An 18,932-nucleotide genomic window follows, 5' to 3' on the forward strand; every position below is an offset into this window, starting at 1 on the left:
GTGTGCTGTGCCGGTGACCCAGTTGTGGGATAACATGAACCGAAAACTATTGGGGTTTCTGGGATCTTGATTGATATCAAAATGCTTGGTGGACCAGGACTGTGGCCGTTTCCAATCTTGGTACATTATGTTGATTGATTTAGATAAAGGCCTTTGCCCCCTCGGCCGGCATCTTTGTTTACGATAAACGAGTATTTAATTGATTCGAAGTGACTATGTCCCATCCTACGGTTCTATTGGTGGGATGTGCATTATAAGCATTAGTGTCGATATTTCACCATTTTTATTTTCAGTATACTTATATTCTTATTTACATTCTGGTTTTCTTGACTTGACTAAATATACGAATTGGAGACACCCAAAAATTCCGAAAAACTTTTTTCCGAATTTCAAAATACCGAATGTGTAATTTACGAAATATTGCAATACCGATTTTTTTAATACTAATATATACTTCGTGGTTATAATATTCAAAATTATATTTTGAATATTATAACCACGAAGATTTGTTATTACGATTGTCAAATACACGAACGTGAAAAAATACGATTAGGTACTTAAGTATACGAAAAATAAAATAGCAATCTATTATAATCACGAAAAATTCAAATCCCGATCGAAAATGTAATAATTCGTAATTTTGACAAAAAAAAAAGTCTTAAAACCCTTAGGACCTAAACCTAAAGATAGGTGCGACGACGAGCAAAGCGAGGAGGAAGGTGTTAGGTGCACATAGATATCGTAAGACAAAAGCGGAGCGTTTCACATAATATAGCTTAAAAATATTGTTAAATACACTATTCCTAATAGATAACTATTTCTTGTTAATTAAGATACATTCGGGAATTTGTATTTTCGCAATATTAAAACTTCGGGATTCGTAATTTTAACAATTCGATATAATAAAAAATCGAACTTTTTAAACATTGAAATAATAATATACGGAAAAATTACCTTTGTCATTTTAATAAATGTATGGTTTGAATTTTCGTTTATTAACTATTCGTGATTTTCTTTATTCGGAAACTTAAAAATCGGGATTGTGAGTTATTCGGAACTATGAAATTCGTAATTTTGAAAATCGTTATTTTCATATTTGTAAAAAAGTAATTCGGATTTATGTAGTGTACCCATACGAATTATTTATTTTATACTGTACCTACATGCCTGTATGTCTCCCAGAAGTTTAGTGTAAATAGGAATGTCAGATGTCGCGACGTTAGATTGTTTTACTATGTCCACCTTGTTTTTGAATTTAGGCGACCGAAAAACTACTCCTATGCTTCGAAACAGGTAAATTTAATTACAAATTTTACCTTTCCAGCGACTCCGACTAACAGGAGCAGCCACGTCGCACAAATTAGTTAGTTATTTGAACATAGGCAAAACTAATTTACAAACACTTTCGCACCCAAACTCTATTCGAAAGTTACTTGAACAGAAAACGCGGAGCCGCCATTTTGAATAGGAATTTACAACTAGGGCCACTTGCACCAACATATTAAATCTAGATTTAGTGACAAATTTTATATGGACTGATGTTTCTTAAATCGAGATTTGACACTAAATCTAGATTTAATATGTTGGTGCAAGTGGCCCCTAGACAATGCCGGGATGATTTCGTTCCAGTCATTTTAACATCTATAAACGCAGATGTGACACTCAAGGTATTATGAGCTTTGTGTGCTATTGCTAAGGGTGACTTTCTAGTGGAAAAAGTTGGAATATTTCTAACAGATGCCACCGCATAACCACATGATCACTGGGGAGTGGATGTTCCGTCGATTCTGGAATCACCCCTTATACTGTACCCTCAGGAGGGCTAGCATGGGGCGATAGACGCGCATATCAAGACGTGTAAAAAGTTTTACAAACTTATATCGCGCGGCCTGGAGAGCCGCGACAGAGAACTATTATTAAGTCCTGAAGTGCGGGTCTTGTGCCCTGTGCTAGGCTAGCAGGATACCTGGTGAGGCTAGTTAGTCACTCACTTTGGGTAAGTAACAATGTTTAAAATTAAGCTAAATCTTACCACATTTAATATATGAATAAAATTAGGAGATAAGTATAAAGTATTTTTTGTAAGAAACTCGAAACGCAAATTTGTATGGCGCGGGAGACACGCCACCTAGCGGTAAGTAGCTGTACTAGCTCCGCGCCATACAAATCTGCGTTTTCGATTTCTCTTCTCGATAGGTGAAAAAACTCGCACTCAGGGCCCAGTTTCGTAACACTTTGTACAGTACTTATACTTATGTACACATGGTATAACAAAAGTTACTTGTTTTCGAATGACCACTTCAGTCCCCCCTTTCGAAGACCCTTTAAAGGTATATCTTATTCGCCATGCAAGCCAGGAAATAGCCGACGTCGTACGTTAGACGTTACCTACGTAAAATACAGGGTGTTGTAAAAAGGGTATACTAAGCCGAAACCTACATGTGCAGCATGGTATATCTAAGCCCGAAACGGAAATCAGAATTTCAAAAAAACCCCTTTCCCTTTTTGCAACACCCTGTATACAACACACCAGGAATTTTCCAGAACAAGCTAAATAACAAGCAGTATATAAACAAGGTGAGAAAGGAGCTTTCCATTTAAAATGTAAATCCACGCGACGCGTGAAGTGGTATAATTAACTAACAAACTGGAGTAAACATGACTAGATTTATTGTTTGTAAGAGCAGTTTGTTTTATCAAGTGGCTGGAGACAACATGATGGTTTAGTGCAAAATTTGGAAACTTTAAGGCCCCAAATTATTTAAAATATTTAATTTAAAATTTTAACACAATATTTTACATAAATAAATTTATATGTCCATAAATATTTCAGACGGTGTCATTAAGTTTATAGATTTAGTATGTAGGTAGGTACTTATATAATAACAATATCATTATTTTAATTATTCCTTTAGAATTCTTTCGTACACTTTGACCCCTCTTTGATCATAAATATCATTCCACCCTAAGGTTGTCTTGAAAAAAACGCTTTCATCGATAAGACCGCCATTTTTGTACATATATGTGTTAGTATTTAAGTTAAGTAAGTTTATTTTATGTGTGTGTACAAATAAAAAATATTCTATCTATCTATCTATCTAAGCTAGCTTTTCCGTTTAGGAGTTGTTTGGTGCAACTGGAACTTTTTCATTTCGCGAGTGTATTTTTCTCTTGTAACAAATATTTTTGTCTAAACACGATCACTGATAAAATTGGACCCTTTGCAAGGAGATGTTTTTGATGGGCAGCCAGGAAAACCTTATTATTATTTTGTTGAGTCAGAGATCCGGTTCAAATAAGGAAGCAATCCAATTTTATACCTTTTACCAACTTACCCTGTTCCGTTTAGGCACTTGACCTATGTTTGTTATTTAGGACCAGACCCCTTACCATGAATTTTCATCGTGAACGTGACGTGAAATTACTCGATGAATTTTGTAGGGAAATTTTAGTTCTGCTACCGACCGCCAGGGCGCTGTTCATATTTTTATACAAAATTACTCGATGAACTCTACTTCACGTTCACGATGAAAATTCATGCTAAGAGGTCAGAGCTGGTAGAATTCCTGCTGAAATTCTGTTGATGGAGTAGTGGCATGCTCATGGCTAATTCAGGCGGCGGCTCGACCAATCCCCGTGCAGTATTCACCACAATGGCTTGCAACGCTGCAACGTGCAACGCTACAGGGTTGCCAGCAGTGAAAATTAAAAGAGCTTTCGTAACTTTTGTGTGTTTTTAACAAGAACAGTTTTTTCTCCTCGGGAAGTGTGAATTGGTGGTAGACTTTTATCTTGACAACCAACCAATAGGCACTTAATTGTTTTTTTTTTAAGTTGACTATTATGATATTCTTTTCTATCCTAATGGAAATATGGCCGTTCGGTAGGAGATTACTGATTATGATGAAATTAAAAAAAAAATTTGTGTTTAATTTTTGCTTAATTTCGGGGAGTCTCAGGACTGTTTAATAATACAAACTATTTTTAGCAATACTTCCGAAACGGTTCCTGAAACCCTTCAAAAGACCGCTTCTTATAAACTGGCAACCCTGACGCAGGCTCGGGGAATATTTAAGTATCCATATTTATGCTTCCAAGATTTTGAGTGGAAACCATTAAACAGGATTGAGGTTCTACTCGGGATCGGTGTACTGAATATTAATAATGAAAATAAATCTGGTATTTACACGTGTTTTCGCGATAATCTCATGAATAATAATGTTACTTTCGGCTTACTATTTCAGTTTTGCAACACATGTTGCAAAACTGAAATAGTAAGCCGAAAGTCAAAAAATAAAAAGAAAAAAAAGTTATTGGTCTTTGCCCGGCCCATAACGGGACCATAAAGGGACAACCTGTATAAAGGTTAATCAAAAATTATAAATTCTGTTTCTTTTCTGTTCATCAGTAAATTTTTATTCAATGAAACAGATGAAATAAAGATCATAGGTATGTAGTGTGCATTAAAAATTATTAATAATGATGATCGTTAGGGTGTATAGGTACTTGTAAGTATATTCATTTGCGTTTCCAGCACTGTGCACCTAAAGGAATCCGCCATGAATGAATGAATTGTAAAGCTCTCTTCATTCACCTCATTTCTTCTCCTCAGAATGGAACCTAATAAGACCCCCTTTAACTTCCCTCTACGGTGAAACAAAAGAACGCTATTCTCTGTCACAATGAACGGAACTAAATCGCCGAGAAATATGATCGATATTTCCAAGAAACTTAAGATATTCTTGAAAGAATGAGGAGCCCTAATTTCAAGTCAATTCATTTGTTGAGTCCATTTGAAAAAAGTTTGGCTACAATGGATCTGGTCCACTTACCTTAATTGTGTTTGTGTTTTTCTGACTTGGTAATATACAATATACACTATACACCACAAAAATTTTACAATAACAATTTAAATATATATATAAATATTGAAAAAATTGTTTTCGTTTTGCTGAAAAACTAATTAATACAATGTGAATGCGCTTCATTAGTAGGAGGGGTGCTATTCACGGTATTTTCTGAACAACACATTTAATTATTCATTATTAATCGTATAGAGAGAAAATATGTGTGTACAGTTGTCATAAACAATTATTATGTACAGTAGTATAAGGCAGAGACATCTGACCCCTCTCAGAAGCATTGTTTCTCTGACAGGGGGTCAGGTCTCTCTTCACAATAATAGTATCTAGGGGGCGCCGATACTAGCATATAAATGGACCAGTCAAGCATTTTCATTCAAATATTTCATGAAATCTCACAAATATCTCTAACATTTAAATAGCTGCGGTATAATATATACAAACCTACAGTACCTATTTGTTCAATATAGGTATATGTTAAGTTTATAAGTTCCTCAAAAGAGCCTTCCTTTGCTCAGTCACTCAAAACTAACTTTCATTGCCTCAACATAAACCCTTTAGAAAGAGTCCCGAACTCAGTCGAGTGTGCGTGGACCCTAAAATATACCGAATAGGATACATGTAGATACGGAGGCCGATTCCCCTGAATCGAGATAAAATAAAGGGTAATATTATAGTACCTAAAGTCAAATAAAGATCTAGAAATAGAAAACGAAGAAAAAAACACTCAAAATTCGAAGAACCAAAATTGTACAGAATAAACCATCTAAGTCATCCCCAATTTCAGTTTCAACGTCAATATTTTCCAATCAATTGATTTAGATAGGTAAGTTAGTAGAATAGCCCCCGAGTCCTCGTGACAGTGAAATCTAAAATGAGTTATTAAATTATGGTCCTTCTCTATATTTGCAAAGGAAATTCACTGGAAACTATTTCGTCTTCCGGAGTGAAAATAAGCCTGAAAATAACTGAAATATATTTTGGAATGTACATAAATAGATTTGTAAAAAGCGTGGGTATCGTGAACTAATAATATAAAATACATTAAGATACGAAAATAAATACCCAGTAAAATAGTTCAAACATGTTTATAGACAAGGACGATATTATTGCTGACATGCATAACCGATAGCGGTCTACTGGGCGAGCATAAGCAGCAAAACCCATCAACGTAAGCAGAAATACAAAAGCAAATTTTATATACTTAATACAGTTACATATTATCCACATTATTATTAATCAGATTATACGGGATATTGAAAAAGTGGTTTACTAACTCGAAAAGTCTGCACAACTTTTTTTGTTCAAGTATTACCAAAACTCGTAGAAGAAAAGTTGTTCAGATTGACACCCCGAGTCCTTGGCCACCCCTATCTTAGCTTGGTATACCATTTTTGCAACCACTTAGTTTTGTAGGGGATAATTAATATAATCCCGATTCTAGAACATTGCTTGCAAATGATGCATAAATGAGTAATGAAGTGAAGCTTTCCGGTAACAATACGGCGTTAGGAGTGTATTACTTAAGTATAATTATGATTGTGGTCTCTGACCTTCACCTTTGAATGAAACATTTCTTAGGGTGGAAGCAGTATACATGCCGTGAAAGCCTCCTCCCACTTGCCTCCCACTTTCACTTATTTATTTTTGATGTATTTTTAATGTCACCTAAAATAAAGATTCATCAATCAAATGAAAAGTCAGGTGTACCTATTCACTATAGACCAGAAAATTAACACGACCTCTCTGTGGGAAATAGTACCTTTAGTGCCGATTTCTCTATAGTCGGTTATCTATTTAACCGACAAGGATTGATTATTAATATTATACGTCATATCCATATAAAATTCAAGACAGATGTGTCAAAAGTCAACCACTACTCCCTGGTTAGGTTATGCTCTAACCGACTATGGAGAAATTGGCACTAAGCCAGATAAAATAAAATATTCCCACAGAGAGGCCTACGACTGTTGCGATGCACGGAATAGTACCTTCAGAGTTGAGTTTTAGACGCTCCGCCCACTGCTAGAGTCGAGGCGGCGTCGCGGTGGCGTCGAGGCGGCGTCGCGGTGGCGTCGAGGCGACGACGCGAAACCGTTTTTGGTCGATGGTATAAGTCGACACATAAAATAATTCACCAGATTTCGCCAGAAAAGTCCCCTAAATTCTCTGCCTTATTTGTAGGTATTTTGTGTAAGCAGTGTAAGTACCTACAAAGTTTATCAAGCCTTATAATAATTATTATATAAACTACTAACTATTAATTAAGTTGGTTGGTTGAATGTAAGTCGAACATTGAACCACATACCTTCGTAATAATATAATTCCTACCTCTCATGAAACACGACCGAAAATTTATAATGATCCATTAACGATAGTACGATTATTGAACGAGTCGAGGTTTAGTGGTGACTATTAATTAAAGGGTTCGATCGATCACGCTAATTAACTATTACTTACAACAAATTAGATTGAATTTAACATTGAAAATATATAGTGTTTCCCAAAGAAACTCATACGCCCTCACTTCACAAGCAAACTTTTTATGTATTTCAGAGGATAAAATTTAATAATGTCTATTTGATTACATATGTATAGAACCATACATATGACGGCCGAATGGCGTAGTGGTTAGTAACCCTGACTACTGAGCAGAAGGTCCCGGGTTCGATTCCCGGCTGGGGCAAATATTTGTTTAAACACAGATATTTGTTCTCGGGTCTTGGATGTGCCCGTAAAATGGCAATAGGCCCGCCCCCTATTACATTGGGACTAACAGAACACTCTGGCGAAAAGTGGGTGCAGCAATGCACCTCTGCCTACCCCGCAAGGGAGTACATTAGTACAAGGCGTGAGTGTGTGTGTGTGTTATGTATAGAACCTGAGAATAATCCTTCAGGATTCGCGCTTGTCATGGTTTTCAATCACTTTCATTGAGAGCCTATCAGAGGGCTACAAAGCCATGTTACGTTTCACAGTTCATTTAACCTTTAGTTGTATGAAATTGTGAGCGTAATAATCTTTGAGCACGCTACCTACGAAATTAAGGAGTAAATCGATGGATTCTAGGTTGTGAGGTGGAATTTACAAGTGAGGGTTAATTTAGCAGTAATGTTTCTTTATAAATTGCGATAATTCAAGGATTTTATAACCTTAACCATAGACTGACCCCCTTATTCATAGAAAAGTTAGTTTTGTAACTTCTCTATGAATAAGGGGGTGAGAGTTTTGTAAAGAATACGCTTAATTTTATTCTACTTCGGCCTACCTAGTCGTGTTCTTAAGCTGCGTACAGACCAGCCCAACGAACGCCCAACGATGGATATACGGCAGATTGCAGCAACGAAGGTCATCAGTCAGTGTAAAAATTGTACGTACTGTATAGTGCAAAGCATGGAAAACTAATATTTGTGTAACACCATTTTTATCTACCCATGTTTACAATAAATGAATTTTTATCTCATATATTTTTTTTATCATCGGAACCCGTTCGTTGGCGTTCGTTGGGCCGGTCTGTACGCAGCTTAACAAACAACTCAGACTACAGTTTGCCACCGCGGTTAGGGTCCGTCTCCACAGTCGAAGGAATCGCGACGAGTTGACCATCCACCGCACTCAGCGATAATAATTATACCTTATATTAGGTAGTATATTAGAATAGAGTCTACAGAATGTTGCTAAAAGCGTGTACTAAGCCGAAACCTACGTATGCAGCATGTTATATGTAAGCCCGAAAATGAAATCAGAATCTCAATATTCACGTTTTTTTTACTTAATTATTATAGAAACTTTGTTAGTCACGTGACTTTTTACTATGGAGAATGAATAATTTTGTCGCGAATTTTGACATGCTTATTTTATTTTTGGTCTTAGATAATATAACATGCTGCTTGGTATACCCTTTTTGCAACACTCTGTATATAATTGAGTGGCTCAACCATAGTATCGCGATTATCCCCGCTTGTAGGGGATTAGTATGTCATTTTCAATAACTACAGTTGATACGTCACTGACGGAGGTTCCTCAGGGAAAGGAAAACATAAATTGTTTTCTTACTTTTTCTTCACATAAAAAATATTTCCTAACTTAACTTCTGATAGCGACGTGAAATGAGAAAGTACGATTATTAGCCGCGGAATCTTTTAACGAAATTACTCCATCATGAAAATATTGCCCAACAAATAAAATATTTAGGGTCATTTATAATGTTTTTATCCAGTTTGGAATGACCTAAAATATGTTTCGAAACGAAACGGTATTTTCCTTTCCGATCCTCCCAAATATGAACTATGGAACAGAACTTAATCACTATAAATTTATAGTTACTGTAGTTTTGTAATTACATAATTCATATGGGTATTGACCTAATATTATAATTTCTTGTGTAATGTAATTTATGTTCACCTTATATTTCAATAATACAGATTTCACGACGGTAACCACGCTAAACCAGCTCTATATGTATATTTCAGTTTTTATACTGAAAGCTTTCGGAAACCACTTTGCTCCTGTTATTTACGGGGCCGAGCGGCGCTTGTTTTCATTTATAATTTAACTGTAGTTTATATCACTTTTATTATGATGTTTATGTTGTTTGTCCGTGTTTGTTGTTCGAAGGTCGTTCATGAGAATGAGTTGAATGACTCGGTATTTTGAGATATATAAAATAAGGTCAAATAAAGAGTTTTTATTATAAAGATTATATAATATAAAATAATAAATAAATAACTTTTAAATTGTTATATTGTTAAAAGTACTTATTTAAAAATATTTTTTTTACCCAATAATAATTTCGATGATGTCATCCATGTACCTGAAACAAAACCAACGTTGAATATTGACATTGACATAGGCACAATAAAAAACAAATTCCTTTCAAAGATTTTAATAGTGTAACGGATTATATTGTTGGTTGGCAGAAAAAATACAGTTTTGTAGATGTTGAAATTTCGAAAATCTTTGGAAATAATTATTTGGTTATACCTAATTTAAATTCGCCTCATTATAATACGTACATTTAGTACCTACTTGCTTAATCCAGATTCAAAGGAAATGAGATATATGTATACAGGGTGTTGCAAAAAGGGTATTCTAAGCCGAAATATTCGGGCTTAGATATAACATGCTGCACATGCTGGTTTTGGCTTAGTATACCCTTTTTGCAACACCCTGTATATAAATGCTTAATGACCGCAGCGGTTATCACTAATCATGTTGCAACGCTGGATAAATCAGACCTAATCTGTGGTTAAATTAATAAACCACATGGTTAATTCTATAGCATGGTTGGTGTGGCGATAATTATTTAGCTAAGCCTATGAGATAGATGACACTGTCGTGAGTACACGACATGTTTGATAACACTGTCTATGGCAAACGATGAGCTATCTAGAAGGCCTAACCTGAAGTGACAAAATATTTCCGTCACATTCACTCTCGAAGCCGCGCGATGTGAATGAGCGCGACGCAAAACTTTTCTTTCGTCTTGTCTGTGCTAGGCCTTCAGGAACGCGCGTGTTTAGCCCTATAGACGCTTTTACAAATTTAATGAAATGAATTAAAATGAAATATGGTTAGATGACGTAGATTTTTACAATTACTTCTCAATAGTCATAACTCTACCACCATTTCACAAAGGCCTCGTCATTAAGGAGGAAAGAAATGGCGAAAGAAACTCCTCGAGCATCTTTTCAACTTTTTGCTGCGTTTTAATGCGCGTATGAAGCGGTATACGCGCGTTTGAGCCACACTGACGTGCGTACATAGGAGCAGAGTATCTCTTTTCTGCAATACGGTCTAGATCACATGCAGCTGACAAAAATTAAATATAACCACATGACCATACCGGTCCAACTAAACATTTTCCCAACGAACATACCGTCGACTGTATTAATAACAATATTTATATACCACACCGTAAAACAAAACAAAAAAACAGACATGACAACGCAAAAGGCGATCTCTTCCAAACAGCGGTTGTAAAGCCATAGTAAAACACTATCCTGTAACTGTGTCTGTCTGTCTGCCTGTCTGTCTGTTACTATTTCACGCTAAAACTACTGAACAGATTTGAATGAAATTTGGTATACAGATGGTCTAAACCCTGGGAAATAATATAGGCTATTTTTTATCCCGGAATTCCCACGGGAAAACTTTTTAGAGCGAAGCAAAGCTCGCTCGCTCGCTCGCGGAACAGCTAGTTAGTATAATATATATTTTTTCAGGAAGAATAAAAAAACACTGGACTCATCGACGAGCCAACGAAGAATATTTTACAGAATCACCCAGTTCCTCGAAAAGAGTCTTATTACAAAGTATGCTCCTTTGTAAACGACAATAACATGAACCTTGACATTTTCGCGAAATAATAACTTAGGACACGCAATTTTATAAAAGGTAAAAAAGTAATCAGCTTATCTGAGAACAGCTCAATACTTATTTTGTCCTCAGTTCTTGTCAGAAGAGCTTATTTCATGCCACAATTGTAACTTGGTCCATTTCAGATAATAAAGAAAGTTTAAGTCAGTAGTTGTAAGAGGTTTATATTTGTAATGTCGGATTATATTTCACTGTTTTGCCCTAGTTCCACTGCTTATTGTGGCTTTTTGTAAAGGTATTAAATATAATAACATAGATGGTAATATTTATTTGATAGGTACCAAAAGTTTGGTAGGTGATAAAACACAACAGTTAAGATGAATATAACACAAATTCTTGCAACAATATGTAGGTATATTATAAAAATAATAATTAAAAAAATAAAAAAACCGTCTTCAAAAAACTACTAAAATGTAAGAAATAATTTTGTAAACCTTAAATTCTTTCTTACATTTTAGTGGTTTTTTGAAGTCGGTTTTTTAATTTTTTTAATTATTATTTTATTTTATAGATTTTAGTTTATTTGCAATAATTTTCAATCAAAAGTAAGGTGCGAATGATACCAAAAAGTCCTACTAATCAATACGAATCATTCAAGCCTAAACACGAAGTAGTTGCTATATACCGTTGAGGAGTTCCCCTGACTGCCTTCCGTTTCCATCATCAGATCAGCTCAAGGTCACCATCATATTTTTTTGTTATAAGAACTATATTTACGTTCTTAATTTCATTAGAATAAGTTAATATGTGCCCAAAATGGAAATTCATACCCTGTTTGTACCCCTTTACCCACCCTTGGGGGTGAGATAAAATTCTGAAAAAAAAATGGCACCACCTGGGAGCTCAACCCAATATAACAAAAAAAGAATTTTCAAAATCGGTTCATAAACGACGGAGTAATCGGTGAACATACATAAAAAAAAATATCCCGACGAATTGAGAACCTCCTCCTTTCTTTGAAGTCGGTTAAAAATAAGAATTCATTTAAAAAGAGCTACTTATCCTGTTCCGTATCAAATCAAATTTAAGGGTCAAATGTCAAAAGTCTTGTGGGTTTCGGCCTCAAAACCTCAAGAGTGATAAATTATGCAGTCCACAGAAAGTTTCGCTGGAAATTCTAATTAAAACATTAAATATTAAACCTGGCAGGTGTACCGAATTCGATAAGATTTTCCCCCTTTCTTATTTAAAAAAAACCCGAGCACTAGTGGGAGCTACGTTTGACTGATAGTAAAATTATAAGTGATGAGTATTGTAGAATTTAGTCTAGATGAGATAAATAATTATTATTGTAAACACCTGTATATCTATAACATGCATTTTATAATGAAATCTTTTATTAAATTTAAGATACATAATTATTAATACCTTTGGGATGCACGAAAGGAGCCTCGTCGAGTGACGTTACACCTGAAGGGCTAGCACGGGGTGCGATTAAGACGTGATAACTTACATTGCGTAGCTTAAAGAGTGACCGCGACCGAGAACTTTTTTCACGTCTTAAATGCGCCCCGTGCTAGCCCTTCTGGGCCTCTAGTACACGTGTTTTTCAATTTACGTAAATGAAAAAAGTTTTGGTTTTCTTCTGTCACCTGCATACATTATAAGTCAAAAGTTTCATTATAGTTTCGCTAGAAGCGCCACTTTGTATGCGAGAAAACTGAAACTTTTATAGTTTTCGACAATCTATCAAACCTGTACTAGACCTACTGAGAACTTTTTTCACGTTTTAAATGCGCCCCGTGCTAGCCCATCTGATGTAGGTTTGGCGCAAAGTCACTTTATCAGCTATGAAATTTACAGTTTCTTTTCACTTGGTTTGTCAAGGGTGGGTATTGAATATCGATGATTTATGAATATGGAATTAAGTAACTTGATAGGTTCTTGAGTTTTTAATTTCTTTTTCAATTAATATTTTTTACATCTCACTTTGATGATAGGTACTTAATTTTTAAACTTATATTTTTTATCGTCTTTTACACAAGGTAATTGCTTCTTAAAAGGTAATCGAGGAAACAATTTTCCTTTAATTTTTCATTTTTTACAGACTCAGTGGCTAGTAATGATCGGATGCGGAAAGCTATAGATCGCATCCAGCGGCGTGCTTTGGGATAGGCCTTTGTCTAGCAGTGGATTGCTATAGGCTGATAATGTTGATGAGAGTCCACAATATTCGTGATTTGCCCGCAGGGTGCACCAGACTCTGTAAAGGATCAGCAGTTTGAGGAGGCTCTATTAGTGCCCTGTTACATATATGTACATGCATAACGTCCTGAAATCGGATACAACAAAACAAACATCTTCATCCAAAAGACATTAGCAATAAAACGGCTTGTTTAATGCCACTTGTAAAGTGAAAGTCCGTAAGATCGAGGCAACTCCGTCAAAGTATGTCTCTTTATTGGCGGACAATAAATAATATAAGATGTGACAAATAAATAATAAATAAAATAAAATGTATTTATTCGAAGTAAGGTGATTACAGTAAAGTTGTTATGGCTAGGATTTGGATGAAAATACATAATTGGTAGACTGTTGCCGTAGCGTCTGCTCTCATAGCTAGGCTAGGATAGAATAGCCTGTATTAATGAAAAGCAGGCTCCTGACTTAAATAGTTTAGGTACAATGCTAACTTTGCAAATGTTTTTTATTCTGTACCTGGTTACCACAAATCTTAGATAAACAATCTACGAACCAGATGGATTCTCAGTGTAAAAGACACGTCACGACAAATAACGTCCCACTTCCACCACTGAGCTCTTGTTTTGAATTAGTTCGGTTAGAAGATTTGTGAGTTTAATCATTAACGGGAAATTATAATGCTATTATAATATAATAATAATTCATTTATTTCAGACACCTAGTAAAATCCATGAAATGTGTTAGTAACAATGTGTCCTTAGTAAATTATACAGACAAAATATTAAAATCACATATCCGAAAACAATTGTGCTGCTTACTTTATCGCTACCATTTCGGGCCATCTCGATAAAAGCGGATTTAGGATAAAAGTGAACAGTTAAAGACCTAGCAAATGGCCATTCGCGGGAGATGGAAAAAGAATTGATGACCAGTTTTTTTTACATTTCTTTTGGACTTTGTATGCTTATTTAGAGCATACTGACCGTTAAACAACCTTTTTAAGGGTTTCTTAGCCTTATGGGAAAATCAGAAGATGGTGGATTCAATAACTATTTTTCTTTATGAACGTCATTTATTTTTTAACAATGTTTAGGACTTAGGACCGACATTACAGAAGTTGTAGGGGTGTTTTATGTTCTTAGGTATGAGTTTTATTCTTTAGGTGTTGAAAAATCTTTATTTTTATCTTTATTTTAGTCGTATATTAATCAGAATTCCCACTGCAACGCTCATCCATTATAAGCAAAAACCGGGGTTGACATTAATTTTCTAAAATAACTTTACCAACCCTCTTTTCCCTGTTGGGCACAATCATACCTAAAATAAATAACTCTCAAAAAGAGTAATATTATCTCTCAAATTATGAAAAAGAAACAGTTTTTGAAATGAATGGTTCTCTGATTTATGAAATGAAATATACCAAAGGAATTACATTAACTCATTTTGATATTCCTATTTCTTTATTTTTCAACCAGTTTTCTTACTTATTTTGACATTAATGGCGCGGGCTCCGCGGGGAAATATAGGATATTAAATAGTTCTGTAGTTTATTACATTTTCGCAGCAAAACCTGTCCAGGAAACCTAGATACCAATAATCTAGATTCTAGAATTTATATAATGATGTAGTGGGGCGTAGATATGGATGGATTAGAAGGTAAACTGCTACTTTCAGCTGAAACTGAGAAATTAGTAACTTCGCTGTTTGTAAAATTTTATGCAATATGTCGTATGAATTACCTACTCCAAATAGGATAATGTACCTGATCTTACATGTTTTTGAAATTAATGCACATGCATACGCATAGTACTTCCACTTCAGCATAGCGAGCCTCCCGCTATCCACTTTAGGTAATAATTATGTATAAACATGGAAGATATAGGTTGAAGATTACCGAAGACTACCTATATTTTTTTCTTAATGTCCGATTTCACTGTTATAGAAGTTACATAAGTTCGGACTTCGGAGTCAAACTCGCTACTGTACTTATTGAAATGTCAATCGCTGTGATCTGAAGTGTCTTTATTGTAAGCAGCTATTCCCATCGCTTCGAAAACGCAAATCCAAACCCGAATTAAATTCACATAATTATTATCTACATTCCGTGCGTAGTATCAAAAGATTAAACATCCATCAAACACACATTACCAGTCATACGTGTTCCGGCCATCACGCAACACATTAAACCTACTGCTACCTACCGCGCCAGCTAATTACCGACCCAAGGAGCGCAAGTTTGAGCACCACTGTCATTTGTCACTGTTGAGTACAAAGTTTGGGAAACGCGTAGGCCGTGTTTAGCTTTACGCGACTTTGCGTTTTTTCTGCCAAAACATGATGAAAGAAAATAATTTGGAAATTCCACTTATGGAAACATAAAATTTACCATTTCATGATTCATCACATCAAGACCCATTACGTCCCCACTGCTGGGGCACGGATCTCCTTCCAATGAATGTTTTAGGCCTAGTCAACCACGCTGGCCAAGTGCGGGTTGGTGGACCCCAACACAAGCAAGCTTGTGGTGAGAGAGTTGTCGGGTAAGTGGGCAACCCGACTGTCAGATGTTTTCAAGCCGCCCGAAGGCCTCTGACTAGGCTTAACGACTGCTGCCGAAGCAGCAACCGGGACCCACGGCTTAACGTGCCGTCCGAAGCACGGAAGCGTCCAGAAAAGAACCACTTGAAATCCAGTTTCAGTGTCATTTGTGCATAAGTTATCTACTTTAAACTCTACATCCCTATTGAACCATTGCTAAAAAAACCCACAAACATGCACATAAAAAATCGCAAAAATCAGTCGCACGCCACTGAAAACACCTAATCAAAGTTTTACGTTTCAGTCAAGATAAGAAGGAAGCTATTTGTAAAGTTTCATCTTTGTGGGGAGCCAGGAGCCGACACTGTTCAGATTTTGCTGAACTTTCTGAAACTTGCATGTATTATGAAGGTGCTACGTACTTGGCAGGTGAGGTTTTGTTATGAGTTTTTCTGCGTAATGAATATTGTTATACAGACCTACTCATTTATTAAGGGCATGGTAATCTGAACATTAAGAACTACTACTAAAAAAATGCTTTAATCTTAGACAAGGTTTAAATATATTTTATAGGTTTACATAAATCATGAACTTGTCTACGTAACTGTTGAATAGAAAAAAAACCGTTAAATTATTTTAATTCAAACTAAAACTACCCAAGTTTTAGCTGGAACTATTTCTATAGTATTTTACTTCGGGAAACTCGCTATTAGTTGAAAAGTATTTAAAACTAAATGTGTCTTGGCAAAGATTCTCGCTCCTCCAGATAGAGTCCGCTTATTTTACCTTTAAAAGGTTGTCTGGTAGATATTGCTAAAGCAATAAGGCCGCCTTTTTGTACTGTTTTTATTTTTAAGTTTTATTTTAGATGTTGTTCTATTTTGTTGCAAATAAAGAGTACCTATTGTATTGTAAAAGAAACTAAGAGTGCAACGATGCAAAATATTTTTTTAAAGTGAAATGAAAGGAAAACGTTTATTTGCCTACTTATTTTAAATTTTGGGTTTATGGCTCCCAAACTAGGACATCATGTGCTATGGGTAGCCAGGCACATTTTGTATACATCGTGGTGGGTCCAAGCATAGTAAGGAGGTTCAGACCTTGGGGATATGCACAAAGGTTTCATTCGACCGAACCAAGACGACCGAATGGCGTAGTGGTTAGTGACCTGACTACTGAGCCGATGGTCCCGGGTTCGATTCCCGGCTGGGCCAGATATTTGTTTAAAGACAGATATTAAATTTTGTACTCGAGTCTTGGGTGTTGATATTTATATTTAGTATCTATCTATCTATGTATAGTCGTTTGCAATAGAATCCAACAATCATGTAAACAAATATGGCGAACTGACATTGACAGCGTATTGTTTATGCCCATAGTGATGTCATAGTGTTCTGATTAGATTAAATATATAAGCCATAGACTATAAAATAAAACTGATTATATATAAAAAAAAAGTGTAAAACAAATTTAAATCTTCGTCTTCGTCATCATCACTATCAGAAGTGTCGCCGGTGACCGTAATTATAAATGGAACCACTGTGTCATCGCTTGCCGTGTCTAAAATGCCGTCTAGCTTTTTCATTTCTTCCTCTTCCTTTTTTCGTTTTGGTTAATTATATTAAGCTCTTGAAAAAAAAATATTATTGTATTCAAATAATATTAAATTAAAATAATTTATTAAATTAAAATAATTTATTAAATTAAAAATAAAAGATAACTTCAGATTACGAACAACACTAACTTTTCAATGACTTATAGAGTTCGATGAGTAAAAAACTAAGATGACAGCTTGTCAAATACTTCGAAATTTTTACGTTGCTAATGTTTTAACAAATTTAACTTATAAATTCAAGTTAAATCGTGTTGAAGATAATGTGAAAACAATGGTGCGTTCGTTGAAATCAGACTATGTTCATAATTGATCGTCAAATGTATGTGATTACGGAGTAATCGTGACAATTTGGTTTGTTTACATGATTGTTGGATTCTATTGCAAACTACTATATTTGTGTAGATATATCAGCTGTCCGACACCCATAACACAGGTTCTGCCTAGCTTGGGGTCGGATGGCCGTGTGTGAGATGTCCCCACATATTTATTTATTTATTCGAGAGAGTCAGGTGCAGATGCTTACCCCCACAGATAATAGAATAGAATGATACCTATCTGATAAAACTTAATCTCTGAATGTACGAACAAATGGCGTAGTGGTTAGTGACCCTGACTAAGGTTCCGGGTTCGATGCCCAGCTGGGGCAGATATTTGTTTTAACACTTTGTTCTTGGGTCTTGGATGTGCCCGTAAAATGGCAATAGGCCCGCCCCCTATTACACTGGGAATAACATAAACACTGGCAAAAAGTGGGTGCAGTAATGCACCTCTGCCTACCCCGCAAGGCAGTACATTAGTACAAGGTGTGAGTGTTTATATTATATATTATATATCTCTGAACGTAGCAAAGAAGCATCTCCTAATGACTGCGGTAAACTGCAATCGTACAGGTTTATTACCCGATCTTTAAACCGAACAGCAGTTTTAAGGCTGCAATTTTATTTCCTGCTTCGCTTCGAGAGCAAACTTTTTTACAGATATCGTTGATTACGATCTTACCACAAAACTAGGCACACGTTCAATAGTTATAGATCTGTCTTATACGTAATGCATTATATAAATCTATCTGTAGTAGCGTAGCTCCCAAAATGCTGGAATGATTTGTGATTTGTTTTTTGGGGTCATAGGCTATCTCACCCCGAGTTTACTTAGCCATGTTCTATCAAAATTGGCTCAGCCGTTCAAAAGTTATGTTATTCTAGTGTTGAATGCTACACATGGTAGTTGATAGATGTGTTTAGGAACTAACGTATAAGTTTATTGGTACGCGAGACACAAATACAGAATGACAAGTTATTTAGGTCAAAAAAGAAGTGTAACCAAATATGAAACTCGGTCGAAGACGAAAGTTACTGGTTACTTCACCAAAGTTCTCTTTTATGTAATAAATCAAAAAC

The sequence above is a fragment of the Plutella xylostella genome, chromosome 18 (assembly GCF_932276165.1).
Source record: "Plutella xylostella chromosome 18, ilPluXylo3.1, whole genome shotgun sequence".
Taxonomy (NCBI): Eukaryota; Metazoa; Arthropoda; class Insecta; order Lepidoptera; family Plutellidae; genus Plutella; species Plutella xylostella.